The sequence below is a fragment of the Numida meleagris genome, chromosome 4 (assembly GCF_002078875.1).
Source record: "Numida meleagris isolate 19003 breed g44 Domestic line chromosome 4, NumMel1.0, whole genome shotgun sequence".
In the NCBI taxonomy this organism is placed as follows: domain Eukaryota; kingdom Metazoa; phylum Chordata; class Aves; order Galliformes; family Numididae; genus Numida; species Numida meleagris.
The window spans coordinates 75,250,460-75,264,462 of NC_034412.1; the positions used below are offsets into that span (position 1 = coordinate 75,250,460).

Consider the following 14,003-nt stretch of genomic DNA (forward strand, 5'->3'; position numbering starts at 1 on the left):
CTCTGTGCTACAAGCCACGTTCTTCCTAAGATGCCTTCCACTTGCTTGCCGTCTTTAGGTTTCACTTACATTAGAGAGAATAAAAAGGTAGCTTTTTTTTTTTTTGAATGGATTTACCTTAATGCTGATTTAAGATGTTTACCTTGGCTTTTTGTACTGCCTGTGTCTCCAGTCAGTATTACATTGTCTATGATCTTGGAGTTTGTGCTCCTACAAGAAATAACTATTCCCTCAGCCAGAATTCAATTTCTCAAGTAGAAATTTAATTCGGTAGGGTAAAAAAAAAAAAAAAAAGCAGCTTTATATAAATAAATGTTTGCAGAGTAAGTCACATAGTTATCTCCTCTCCTCCAGCCCTCTCCAGATTTATGTCAAAAACATAGTGAATTATAGTGTTTAATCTCCATAAAGGGACTCCACATCTAACTCCTATACTTGAAGTCCATCGATCTTCTGTTCCATACAGCTACAGACTCCTCAGTTAACTGTAAAAATTACCCATCCAGTTAGTATCACTGTACTAAAGTTAAATTACTTACATATACATTTTTTCATTCCAAATAATATATTTTTTGCACCTATACTAAATTAGCACCTTAATTCTGTTTATACAGGATTCTATTTCTGAAATTTTAAGTGAGGAAAAAGTAGTATTTAGAAACAGCACAGATTTAGATGAATTTTTGCCACACTGAAGGCAACAGCAAAAATTCTGCTGGCTTCAATAAGATTAAGATTTGAGGTGAGCAGGTCAGACTAATTCCGGAATTACAACTAATGAATCATGAATCATCAAGCTGGTCAACAAGTCAACACTTCAGTTCATGTACCCTTTGGTAAACTACCAAAGGAGTATATGAGCGCACTGCTGAAGGTTAGTAATTTTACGAGTTTTTCAAGTATTGGTTGAAAAGGCATTCTAAAGGGACATATTGCTAGTATTCAATTAACGTCCTTATACTTTAAAGAGAGACTCTGGATAGACTGCAGAAAAATATAAAATTTGCTTATTATACCTGATGTATTAAGCATCGCAAGAAAATACAAAGTATAAAGGTGCTTGGGTTTTTGGAAAGGGAATGGGGAGAGATAATGACAACAACTGCTATAATCCAAGAAGTAAAAATTATACATAATTTTATCTTTTCTGCAGCCAGCGAGTGAGATCATGCTTTTATGGCTGAGAGAAGCCTCACTGACACAATGACTTTCTGAATTTGGAATAAGCTCACACTTCAGTTTTGATTTGTGATGAATCTTACTCATGTATTGGATGTTCTCTGCTGTGCTGTTTTCATCAATCTGATATGTCAAATTTTATAGATATCAAAAATCCATCCCGATCCGTTGAAAGTGGAGAAAGGAAAAACAAGCGATGCTGAACATGCCTCCCTGGTGTGCAATAAAAAGCAATAAGCTGACTTTCATTCAAACTGTCATGTTTTCATCTGTTAGCTATCATTGACTTTATGTTGGAAAACTGCATCAAACCTATTCCCATAGCAAATTTAATATCAGTAATCCTAGAGATCAATGTATTTAAGACATGGTCTAAGAACAAGGCAAGGAGTAAAACTTACATTTGTATCATTTTAAAAATCAGACATTTTTATCTCTACAGTAATTAGAACAAGCTTAACAGGAAGAAGTAAAAAGAGATAAACGTTTGACACTTCAGTAACTTTACCATCATCAACATGTCTCAATTTAAAAATAATGAAGAAAAGCATAGGGGATCCACTTAATGCCTGAGTTATCTGAGACCACCTCTGAACCACAATGCACCAACTGTTTACCAACACCAACCAATACCACGGAACAGGGTAACAGACATAAGTATGCCACCTATCTGAAACTGCAGGAACTCTGTAAGCAGAGTGCTGTTATCCGAACTGGAATTTGACCAGGATGTTTACTTACTGATTTTAACAAAACAATTGCAGTATGCTGACCGAGAAAGAAGATACTTCCAAGGAACAGTATCATTCACGGCCTCCACTCACTGGTAAAGCTGGAGCTGCAAGAACAAAATGCCCCAGGACAGAACCGTGCAGTCTCTGCTCTGCTACACGATGGCAGCCAGAGCTCCAGAAGGAATTGCTCTGGTTTGGAACTAGGCTACAATTTTCCAGGTTGAGACAGAACCAACCTCAATCAAGAATTTGCAATATGAGACTTGAGCATTTTATTTTCTTTGGTAGCTGAGCTTCTCTTGGGATATCTTATTCAAAGTCAGGTCCCTAGTAAAAGTGATACCTGCAAAATCCAAATCATCCACTGTTGGACTGCATCTTCATTAAGGCAAACAGGAGCAGAGGCAGAAAGGGAAAGAAGCTTGTTTCTCTTAGCAGAAAAATGTACTACAAGACTAAAGTAATTTTATATTCCTACCTGTTTACCTTCACCCCAATAGCATGAAAAACATGAGAAAACTACCAACTAGCTTGCCTGCATTAGGATTTCAGTACAGTAAGTTATTATTTATCACCTAGAATAACCATTTTACTTTGAGCAGAAAGGGTGCATTTCCTCAAATACATTAACTGCAAAGTTCACTTAGCATGATCAAGTCATTTTGAGATGCAGAACCAAACCCTTGAAAACAAAACATTTACTGAAAAAGTAAATTTTTATTTGATTTTATTGTAAAGAAAAGTTTAAAAAGCCATCAGTTAATGTTTTATTTTAATCATGTAATATTTCAACTAAAAATTCATTACAACTTTTTAGTTATTCCAGATTTAAAAAAAAAAAACCCACAACCCCACAGTGTTTCCATTCTCCTGGAAGTCTGGGGATGTCAATTCTTCTATTGCTCTCATTCACAGATTTTAGAATGTTGGACCTTGCTGCAGAATGGAATTTCTAAGTAGCTGTAGTATTAATTATGACCCTGAATTTTAGTTTCAGCAACCTATTAACATCATCTGAGTGAACAAACACTAGTACCTGTCAAGAAAGACTCTACTCCATTGTCTGATCAAATAATTTACCAGAAGTTAACAGCCTGCCAGTTACAAGTGATTTATAAATGTTTTCCTCACAGGGACTAACACCAGATTACAAAATGTATAAAGATCTATTTGCTTTCTTTCAGCAGAGTTTCTTTTAGAGGCTTTATTTCCAAATACAGATCTGACCCAGACCTTCATATTTCACAAAAATTTTCTGAGTTCAAAACTCTACATTATATAAGTAGGTGCTATATAAGCATAGGTATTTTATGTGTATCCCGTGTGGTGCTGATACTCCTCAGTCACCAGCTTTACAAAAAAACCTGTCTGGTTATAGCAACCTTCAAGCTTAACCTCAGTCATGAACATCTGTGAGGTATTCTAGCTGCTTGTAAAAATAAATTAGGATCTATTTTATGGTCTAAAATCACTAGCACTCATTTATGAATTCAATTTCACTAACTAGTTTCTAAACTTGAATAACTTGTGTGCTCTACTCCTTACTCTGAAACAAGAAGCCAAGGAGATGGGGGAAGGGAGCAGAGAGTGTTGTGTATTTAAAAACAGCTGCATAAACTACATTTCTTTCTTTTTTTTTTTTTTTTTTTAAGGAAATCCTTTGTTCAGTATGTGACTCGGTGTAACTGTCACATGGCAGAACATCAATTACTTAAATGGGAAACTGGCTCCATGGTTATTTGGTCACTGCTGAATGGGGAACTAATATATATATATTTTTTTCCTTTCCTGCAATTTTTTTTTTGTCTCTTCAAAATAATCCACCTTTTACTTCTACTTTATACCATTTCACATCCTCCGTCACTGGAAACCGGGCCACATTCTTTCCCAGTGCATAACACCAGCAACAAAAGAAACTCAAATTTAGAGTACTGCAGGCAGCTGAAGACCACCTTATGGTTTCAGATACAAAACATGACAGTAACTTTTTAAGTTTCCCATTTATTTAGGGGCCAGGTAAAAAAATCAGGGTTAGCTTGGACATGCCAAACTCATGTCAAATCCAAGTCACGAGGCTGAGGGAGTCAGATCTTTAGCTCCACTCCACCCTGCTCATGATATTCAGATTTGTATCTGTAACCAGATTTAGCTCACACACAATTCAGGATGTCGCAATTTGGATGTGGGCCCATCTAAATAGGCAAAAAAAAAAACAAAAAAAAAACTGTTAATACAACTAGCATGTAAAAAAGGTTTAAGCTTTCTTCAAATGGACAATGAACTCTTTTGAATGACTTGATTCCTGTTGCCTACGTTCCCCAAAACCTGGAAGAAAAAACACAGCTTAAAATAACATTGAAAGAGGAGCAATTGATTTGTTCGATGCACCTCTTCCATTACTGAGGTGTGATCTCTTGTGCAGTGATGATGGCTAGAGAGAACAATGGGTACCTTTATAAGAATTATATCCTCACGTCATTTTTGTTATAAACTTGATAATTTTCAACTTACAAAAAATAATATATATGTATCTATACTACACAGTATTGAAGAATAGAAATGTAAAACTAAATACTTGGCAGAAAAACAAACTGCAAATTTTCCTGTCATCCATACACGTGTTGGTAGTTATTTTCCTCAGCAGCATTATGCAGTCTGCTTCTGATGACTCCTGGTAAATGTTTTTGGACCCTCCTAATTGCTGCTGCTTACACATTTACTTTTCAAATTAAGCACTGATTAAAGGCATCTAAAAAGCAAATCCCTATCTAGATTATGTTTAAACCAATTATTAGAATTGATATAAGAGAAATAACACTTCCACAATTCAAGATTTTTAATTTACCTGTCAACTCTGCATAGCCAGGTTCACTGTTTTGTGGCTGGCAGGTTCTACCACCTGGTTGTACAACTGTTGCCACTGTCACACACATGCTCTTCACTACAATCAGCAAGAAGACATTTACTAACCATGGGAACATCAAAATATCGAGCAGGGATGCAGAAATAAAAGTCCCAAAGTATTTTGATGCAAGTCTTCAGCTGAGCTGGAACTCCCCTTCTTATGTAAATGGGGAAAAATCCACGACAATCTCTTTTCAAATTTGAATATTAATAGTATGCTCTGATTTGTAAAAATCTTGCAAGTTCTTTCAGCCAGTTGCAGAAAAGATTTTTTGTATCTTCCAAATATGCAAACTAAAAAAGGAATTTTGGTATTAAGTAAATATTAACTGTATGTGTAACTAGTTTTATAAATAACAGAACATCACACGGTATTGTGTGCAGAATTTGGCTTCTTCAGTTCAGCTTGAATTTGGCAGCAGTGTACTTGTTGATCATAAATAACGATATTTAAAATATACCTGCAATTCACTCAGGGTTCTTCTTTTCACCTTCCATCTCTCCTTGGGTTTTTTACTCCTATGAAACTCCCTTATGCTCGGACAGCTCCAGATTCCCTACCACATGCGTTCATCTCGGCTCCTCCCATTTCTTCATCTCATTCATACATCTTCCTGTGTTCCCACTTCTCGCATCTGGCAATGGGCTATGGGGAAATCCTCTTACTAAGGAAAACAAACAACCCCCAAAATTGGAGTTTGTCAAGGCAGACTAAATATTACTGCGAATTAGCTGGAATTCTGGAAACTGTAAAACTCTTTATTTTATTCACAGACTACGCCAGCACATTTGTATGTATTTATTTAGTCCTATTTCTTCCTTGTTATATGAAGCTGATTATGAGGTTTAAGGACCTTTTTCTAGTTACTACCTAATGTTTTCTCCCCCTATAGGTAATGCTGCTCTGTTATTGCTATATTCAAATTCTGATAGGCTTGTCAACATATTTCATCATTTAAATCTTTTTTTTTTTTTTTTTTGCTATGAAGGTCTGTGAGAGAACATACTGTTACAGTTTTTGAAGCAAGGATACAAGCCTGGTGCACTACGACAGTGTCAGAGCTAAACGACTTGGAAAAGGAATGAAGAAACTGACTCCCTCAGCTTTCTTCTCCACGTGCTGGATTACAGATGGCTGCTGAGCAGATCTCAAAGGAAATTTAAAAAATATTAATCAGATATAGATCAATGGCATCCCATAAGCAAAGTCAGGTACATATAAATTAGCAACTTGAATGTTCACGTGCTGGCTGAAGCCTTTGTCTGCAATTTTAATAGTCTCAGATAAATGAAGCCAACAGTTTTAGCCCATGCTTAACTGAAAATACAAAAGATTAGGCATAATATGCTGTGTCTGGAAGATAAAAAGAACAGTACTGATATAGTTAAGAAAGCAAACATTTACGTGCTTGATACAGTGTAGTTACAGTACATTACATGGAGAACACATGAGCTGCCTTGCCAATTTCAGACAGGATATAAATAGTGTTTTAGATGCTGGTAAAATTGTAAGTAGATACATATCAGTCCACTTTTCAAACAGCGGTCCCTCTGCTGGCATTCAGTATCATCACCTCCAGTGACTGTTACCATTATGGACTTTCCTATACCCAGTCACATCGAATTTTTGGTTCACAGTCTTGCTACTGTGAACACATTTGTATTGTTAAGCTTTCACATCGGTCACAGCCATGCTTTCTCACTTCTGTGCTTGCTCTTGCCTTGTCTAGCCTACTTCTGGCTTCATCTTCTCCATTCCTGGTGTTCTGTCCTCCCCTTAGAAACCCACTCATGGGTCACTTTGTTAAATATCCATTTGAACACTAGCTCAAATAAATTCAGTCATCATCTTTATTGACCAGTATTGCTGTTATTGAACACTATGCACCAGCACATTTAGAAATTAGAGCATTCCTTTTACTCCAAATATCATCTGATGTAGTTTCCTCTCTCACCTATGGCCACACACCTTCAGAATTCAAATATGTTATTCCATTGTCGTAAACTCAAATTGTTCTTAATGAGGTTTTGAAATTCCAGCTTTTACATTCAAGTTCCCAAAGGGTGTAGTGGCACACATGATGTAAGGTTTTAATGAACATCTCCTCAAGCTATGCACAAAACACATAGACTGAATCATCATTAGCTGTTTTACTAGCAGCATAAACCTATATGATCAATACATTTCCTGAGTTTGTTCAAAGGCAAATTGTAATGATTCTTTTGCTTCAGGTCATACCCAAACACTTCCACGAGTATGATAAATGAAAACCTTTTTGAAGACTCCGAATACTACACGACGTATCTATCCATCATGATGAAATGACCCCATCATTACACTACAGCTCTGAGATTTGACATCCATTTATCACATCTCTTTGTTTCATCATAACGGTAAATTCTAGGTTTATACTCATTTGTAAAGTTTTGCATCATCCTTTTCTTTACTGCAAGCAGAAGGCATTGCATCCGTGAAAGAATTAGGAACAGCAACAACACGAATATAATCAATACTTCTCCTGAAGAAGCCTTTTAATCAGAACTTTAGTACCGCAAGTTCTCATTTTTTAAACAAACCATATATCAGCCCTCATCTAACTGGGGGAAGAGGGAGACTGCTCATATAATCTTCTCCTTGGCAGGTAGCTGCCATGGGCTAAACTTTCTAGTTTTCTCAGTGGTATTTCCTTTAAAAGCAGTCCCATAAACTTAGAAATTCCCCAAATCTGTCTTGATTTTGAAAAAATATCAAGTAAACATAAATAGCCATATGCTACAATTACAGATGTGATAACTGCAGATTTCCTTATAACCTGGCTGGGAATAAATAAATAAATAAAACTGGGGAAGGACATTTCAGAATTGAAAAGCTGTATTTGCAATGGACTCACTTTAAGTGACCACAGGCTGATGTCTTCATGTTCTTTGTCACAACTGCTTCTACTGTGCAGCAAACATTACACAGCCAATAAGAAGTTAATTAAAAAAACAAGCTATTTTTGAATATGCCACCAATAACTATACTTAATAAAGATAGAATATAAGCTAACTTTATACTTAATGGTCTGGCTACAGAGACTGTTCATAAATTCAGTTATCTGGGATCAAATATATCCAATCTGAATCTGTCCAATAGAAACAGTAACATTTTGAACAATAGCTGGTTCAGCCATGGCTTTCCTTATATAAGCCTGAAAAAAACATTTCACCTCAAACAGTAGAAAGTCTTAACTGGTAAAATGCTTAATTTTTTGCTGTAGCAATTTATGAATGCGAATCCAGAGAAATTATTGATAGTGACAGGGAGAAAATTGAAGCTTTTGAGTGTGGTGCAAGTAAAGGCTCTTACATATCTCTTGAACAGAAAGAGAAGATAAATGCTCCTATTAAAGATATTACTGGACAAAAGTAGACTTGGTTGTCAGAAATGAATAGGTGTAAATGTATGTACTTCAGACACATCGGGAGCAGAGATGGAAATATCCTTGAGAATGTAATTATGGAGTGACAAGCCATCATCATAGAGAACAGCAAGAAGGGAGGTGTATAGATGATTTGTAGTAGATTGCTATGAGTTCAGTTAGTGAATGCCCCAAACTAGAAACGGATTGAGGAGGCTTCTAAACATTCTCCTAAGGTATCACCAATATGCAGGCGCTAATAGATTGGTTTTACTTCCAAGCAAAGGAAACAACCACAATAGTTCTGTCAATGTGGTATTGCAAGTGAATTCACAAGTAGACGCTTTTTTACATCGGTTTACCAAACCACATAATTTCTGAACTTGCCTTCACACCACAAAAGTCTAGTGGCAAGTAAAACTGCTCTATCTTCAAGTGTGATTCTGAAGGACATCTTCCAGACACTGTAGGAGAAAACTGCCCTTAACAAAAAGGGAGCAAAAATCCATTTAGATTATAGCTAGGAATCACTTTCGAAGGAGAACACCATCCATCTGGTATGTGACCTTTCCTTAATTCACAACAAGTAGTATTCTATGAGCTGTCGGTGAACTGTGGGATTCTCTTCTCTTTCCAAGGATGCTCTGTCTCCAGCTCATTGTATTCATGAGATAATACGCAAAAGTCTTCCCTCTCTAGAGTTTTATGGATTTTACTTTGAACAAGACAACTTGCTTCCAAAGGCATATTCGTTGCAGTTATCACATGCAGGTGGTAGACTTTTCCTCCTAGCTTTGTCCCCATTTTCAGGACAAAACCCGACCGTTTTGCATTGGGCCCAGAGCACAAGAAAGACACTGAGCTGTTGGAGAAGGTCCAAAAGGAAGATCAGAAGGCTGGAGCACCTCTCCTTTGAAAAAAGGCTGAGAGACCTGGACTTGTTCAGCCAGAAGGCGGCTCTGGGAGACCTCATTGTGGCCTTCCAGTACTTAAAGGGAGCTTATAAACAGAAGATGTATAAAACATCATTCTATAAAAACAGGTAATTGAAACAATTAGATGCTTTTATGCAAGATATGTTATGCTGCAAAGTTTAATTACAAACATCAAGCATTTCTCTGAAGACCCAATGCAGCAAACTTACAGGTTATAATTATAACTGGAGGAGCTGTGTGCAACTGCATACGTGAAAGAATAAACTGGCAGACAAAAGGTAAAGGAGATCAGAAACGTGGTCTAATATCAAAGTCAAAAAGCTAAAAGAAAAACCTTCTGCGCAAAGCTGAGGACAAAAAAAAAAAATTATTTTCCAGGGATTGATTTTTACTGAGTTCAGAGGAACTTGTCTATCACAGGAAAAAAAGAAAAGTGTATTATTGAAAAAATAAATAGTTTTTCATTAAAAAAATCTATTCATAACTACAAAGCAATCAGCTAGATATTGAAAACTGGCTAAATGCTAGAGCTGAAAACAAGTAATGATGCTTTCTTTCCATTTGACCTATTTGTTACTTAAAAAATTCAGCAATGAAGGTCCACACTCCACCTTTGCAGAGAGGTTCTGCAAAGCAGGACCTTTCAAGAGCACAGCTATTATTAGGAAGACAAGTGCTTTGCTAACCCACCAGATAGAATTTCTTACTTGTTTGCTAAGCTGACTGACAGATATGACTTATTCTGCAGTTCAGGATACACTGCAGCGTCTTGATAGGACTGCCTCGTTCTCAATCATTAGCACTATCTGCGCTTACTGTACTAACAAAGACCTGAGAACAACCATTAAGCTGTTCCTGGAAGCAAGGGCACATTGCTTAATTTAACATGAGTTAAGGAATTCCCAGTGCTTAATCACTCCACGCTCTTCTGTTTCACCTGAAAGCTGGGCTGTTTTGTTCTGAGAATCTTGGGCTGTATTATTTCCCCTACCAGAAAAAAAATACATTTTTTTTCCTGTTACTTTCCTTTACACAACACAGAGAAAGAAGTGGAACAAATATGCCTCAAGGGCATGTAGCATCCTTTGTTTTAGTCTGCTTACGCTCGTAATGGTAGTCTAAAATATATTAAAAAAGCAACAACAACACTCAAAACATTGAATGAAATACATTCCAGAAAAAAAAAAAAGGGGGAGGGATGAGGGATTAAAAGTCAGTAAATTCCAGCACAAATTTCGCCAAGTAGGGACTCAGTAAAATTTGAGGTCTAGGAAAATCATCTAATAATAAGACAGAGCCAGCCATTAAAACCCAAGGGATCATGTGAACCTGGCTACAGCTGTAAAAGCAGGGGAGTCCAAGTCAGATCTTAGCTGCATGCTGAAATTAGAAGGGTGAAGGTCAAACAAGCAAAGGCAACAAACCAGACGCTACCAGCTGCAATCATACCTGCAAGCAGATTTCAGGACTGTTCATTTAGATTAAGAGTACTACAGGTCAGATTATCTGAAGTCTTTATGTTTGCACATTCAGAAATCTAGTTGTGTGTATTCAGACTAATAGGCAGCTAAGTGTTCATACCTCCCTTAACTGGGTCTGGTATCAGAACCACACAGTTTGTTTTTGCCCTTTAGAATTTCAAATGGTGCAGAAGTGTGTATCCCACTGCTTCTCTTCTGTGGAGACAGGCCACTGCCTAATCAGACCATGATTACAAAATTTGCGCCTACTCCTCTCAAATAACTTAGCTGATCATGATTTTCCTAAGATTCATTTCAAAACAGTGTATATCTGACTAACAGCATCTAAACTAATAGCTATCTTAAGAGCCCTCTGACATTTTAATACCAGTACGCTGGCAAAACACTTCTGCTGTGGACTACAGTATGTCAGCAAGTTGTGCTTTGTGTTGATACCAGAAACTACAGTCAGAGAGAGGGGCAAATCTTACCAGGAACAGAACAGCCTACTGCAGAGCTTCATCTACGTTTAGCGGCTAAGGACAACATCGCTGCTGAAGAACGGCCAAATTTCTCATACTTGCTGGCTAACTGTGTCTGTAAAAGCCAAAATCTACTGTAAACCTCTTCTGCAATACTCAGCTTTCTACTTCTTCTTCTTTGTACTCCAGATACAAAATCCTGAGAATTAAGAATCTTCAAACATTACTCCACAGTAATTACTAACTTCACTTTTTATCTGAAGTCTGTAAAAAGATGCAGAGATCTTGGTCCACACAGTGAAGTGCTCAGCTACATGAACAGCTTGCTCAAGATAAAATTTTAATTAAACAAGCAAACCCGAGCTCTGAGTGAAATCTTTTAACTGTGACGTCTAACTACATATTAGTTACAGAGTACACATACTTTATGATAGAAAAGTTTATCTTATTCTTTGGTGGAAAATAAAACTGATAGAACTGCACACTTGAGCTCTGCACTGCACTTGCTCTTAACTTGGACAAAAAGCAACGTGAGGGACAGAAGCCCTTTTCTCTTTCATCTTTTTGCCTACTATACTTGCTGTATAAAAGTTTCTAGGTAGAGCTGGTGCCAGTTTGTGAAAAACCTTTAACAACAAGACAACAAGATGTTATGACACTAGGTCAAACTAACCATTTACATAAAATGCTGCCTTTCAAGAATACACTAATACTTAAAACATTTAAAAAGGGGAACTTCAGAGAAATGTCAAACGATGACATCCACATGACTTCAGTTCTGCCCAACAGAGAAATCTGCTTAGCGTCTTCCTAGATTTATACTTAGTTCATAAAGAAAATTCCAAAGGGTCACTTCAAATTTATTTCTTGTTTTATTTTTAGTAACTTCCATTCTCTCTTTTTCTATTTAAATTGCAGATAGCTCATATAGGTTCTTGACATATGCTTTTCTTTTTAAGTAACAGAACAATCTTTCAGAATTTCTGATTTATTGTGTTATATATACAAGTATATTAAAAATGAGGAATCTACATCAAATTGCTTATATTCATCATTTGCTTTAGGAAGCAAAGCGTCTAATGTAAGAATTAAAAAACAAGTTCCTTAAAAGTATAATAGTTTTGACAATATGTATTTTTGCATGTTTTTGACAGCAAGTAAGGGTTGATAGCTAGTTTGAGTCCTGCTTTCAGAAATCTAATCTAAACGGCACTGACATTAGGAAGAAATATTAAATAGTTGACTTTCTATCATTTGTTTTAAAAATCAGTACATTTACGTTTTAAAATCTTAAAACTGACTTCTATACGCTGCTCTTAGAGTCACTTGTCTACTGCAAATTCCCCAATCCAACTTAAGCCTGGAGATAATCTTTTTTAAAAAACAAACAAACAAACAAACAAACAAGGACTTAGAATCAGACCTAAGCCCCTTGCCCGGCACCACTCTAGATTCCAAAAGCATTAGATTCCCCCAAGCTTTTCCTACAGCTCTCAGCCATTTTCACTGCCATCCTTCCGAGCTGATTTCACATAGGCTGCAGACAGCCAAGGCTTCCAGTTTAACTTAGGAAGACACTGCAGGGAAACGGAGCACAGGTCTAGAAAGGAAAATTCCTGCCCACACAATCACTCCAGAAGTACCTGAGAGCTCCTCATTCTCCTGTGACTTGATGATCTTGAAGGTCTTTTCCAACCTCAGCAATTCTACGAGCAATAATCTGGCAGCAGGACCCTTCCCTGTGAGTGGCAGGGCTCATCCCCCCCGTTCCACACAGTTCTGGTGCCCTCAGCCAGTTCCTCATGCCCTCGAGTCAGACACGTTCCCGTGGACCTCTGCAAAAATTCATCAACAGTGTTACAAACTGCAAACAAGACGCTTTCAGCTGGTCTGTAACCAAGAATTATCAGTAGGATGCAGTGCGGGCAAATGGATGGTACTTCTTGGACACCTGTACTTGGACACACATGGCAGAAAACGCAGGCCCAAAAGGGATGGATGGATCGCACTTTACCAGTGACTTTCCAGACACATTGGAAAGAGGAAGGAATACGGCAGTACAAAGACATTTCACAGGGAATTATTCCCTAAGGTCGGTTGCAAGGCCCCTTCGATCCGCACCTCAAGGCTTCTGCTGAAGGTTTATATGGATATCCAATTTTGAGAAACTCATCTGCCAGCAGCGAAGGCAAAACACCTAGATATCAACGCGTAGAAGCGAACCTGGCTGCAGAAAGGCCACAACCTGCCACAGGGCCACCATACACCGTTTCCCCCATTTTACCATTTACCACACAGGACAGCCCTGGCCACCATGCCAACTTAGGAACCAAGAGCCGAGGGAAAGGTGGGCCGAGCGGCGCCTGAAGAGCAGCCGCGGCCCGGGGCAGCCACGGGCACACCGTGGAGCCACCGACATGCCTCCGCTCGGCACGGAGCGGCCGGCCCCGCCCGCGAGAGGCCGCGGCCGCTCAGCCCCCAGCCCGCTCCCTCGGCCCGCGGCGCTCCGCCGCTTTTGGCGCCAAGCGCGAGACAGCGACGAGGCGGCCGCGCCCCGCACCGTGCGCCGCGGGCGGCTCCGCGACTTACTGCCGGCCTCACCCCGCCTCGAGGCCGGGGGCGTCCCGCCTGGGCGGCGCTGCGGGTCCGGGCGGAGGGAGGAAGAAGGGAGGGGAGAAGGAGGGGGCGGCGCGGAGCGGAGCGGAGCCTCCTCCCGGTTGTTCTTCCCCGGCCGGACGGAGAGCGGCACTGTGTCCCCGCGGCGCACGCTCGGCGGAGCCTCCCCCTCTCCGCTGCTGCCGCCACCGAGCAGCTCCCCCTCCCCCTTCCGAGCAGAGCAGAGCCGCCGCACCGCCGCGCAGGGAGGAGGCGGCGGGAGCAGGCGGGCAGCGGCCGGCGGGGCGGCGGC

The 14,003-nt window shown here is 39.1% G+C and overlaps 1 long non-coding RNA gene across 8 annotated transcripts; it reads right to left on the bottom strand.

Annotated features, from left to right (window-relative positions):
* On the bottom strand, positions 2,624-13,997 carry LOC110397703. Of its 8 annotated transcripts, none has more exons than XR_002437925.1 (3): positions 13,697-13,997; positions 5,851-12,930; positions 2,624-5,463 (listed from the first exon to the last, which is right to left on the bottom strand). It is a non-coding gene; the product is annotated as an uncharacterized LOC110397703 (long non-coding RNA). The 8 variants fall into 8 exon arrangements; XR_002437924.1 differs by having other exon boundaries at positions 13,685-13,997; XR_002437926.1 differs by lacking the exon at positions 13,697-13,997 and adding an exon at positions 13,217-13,649.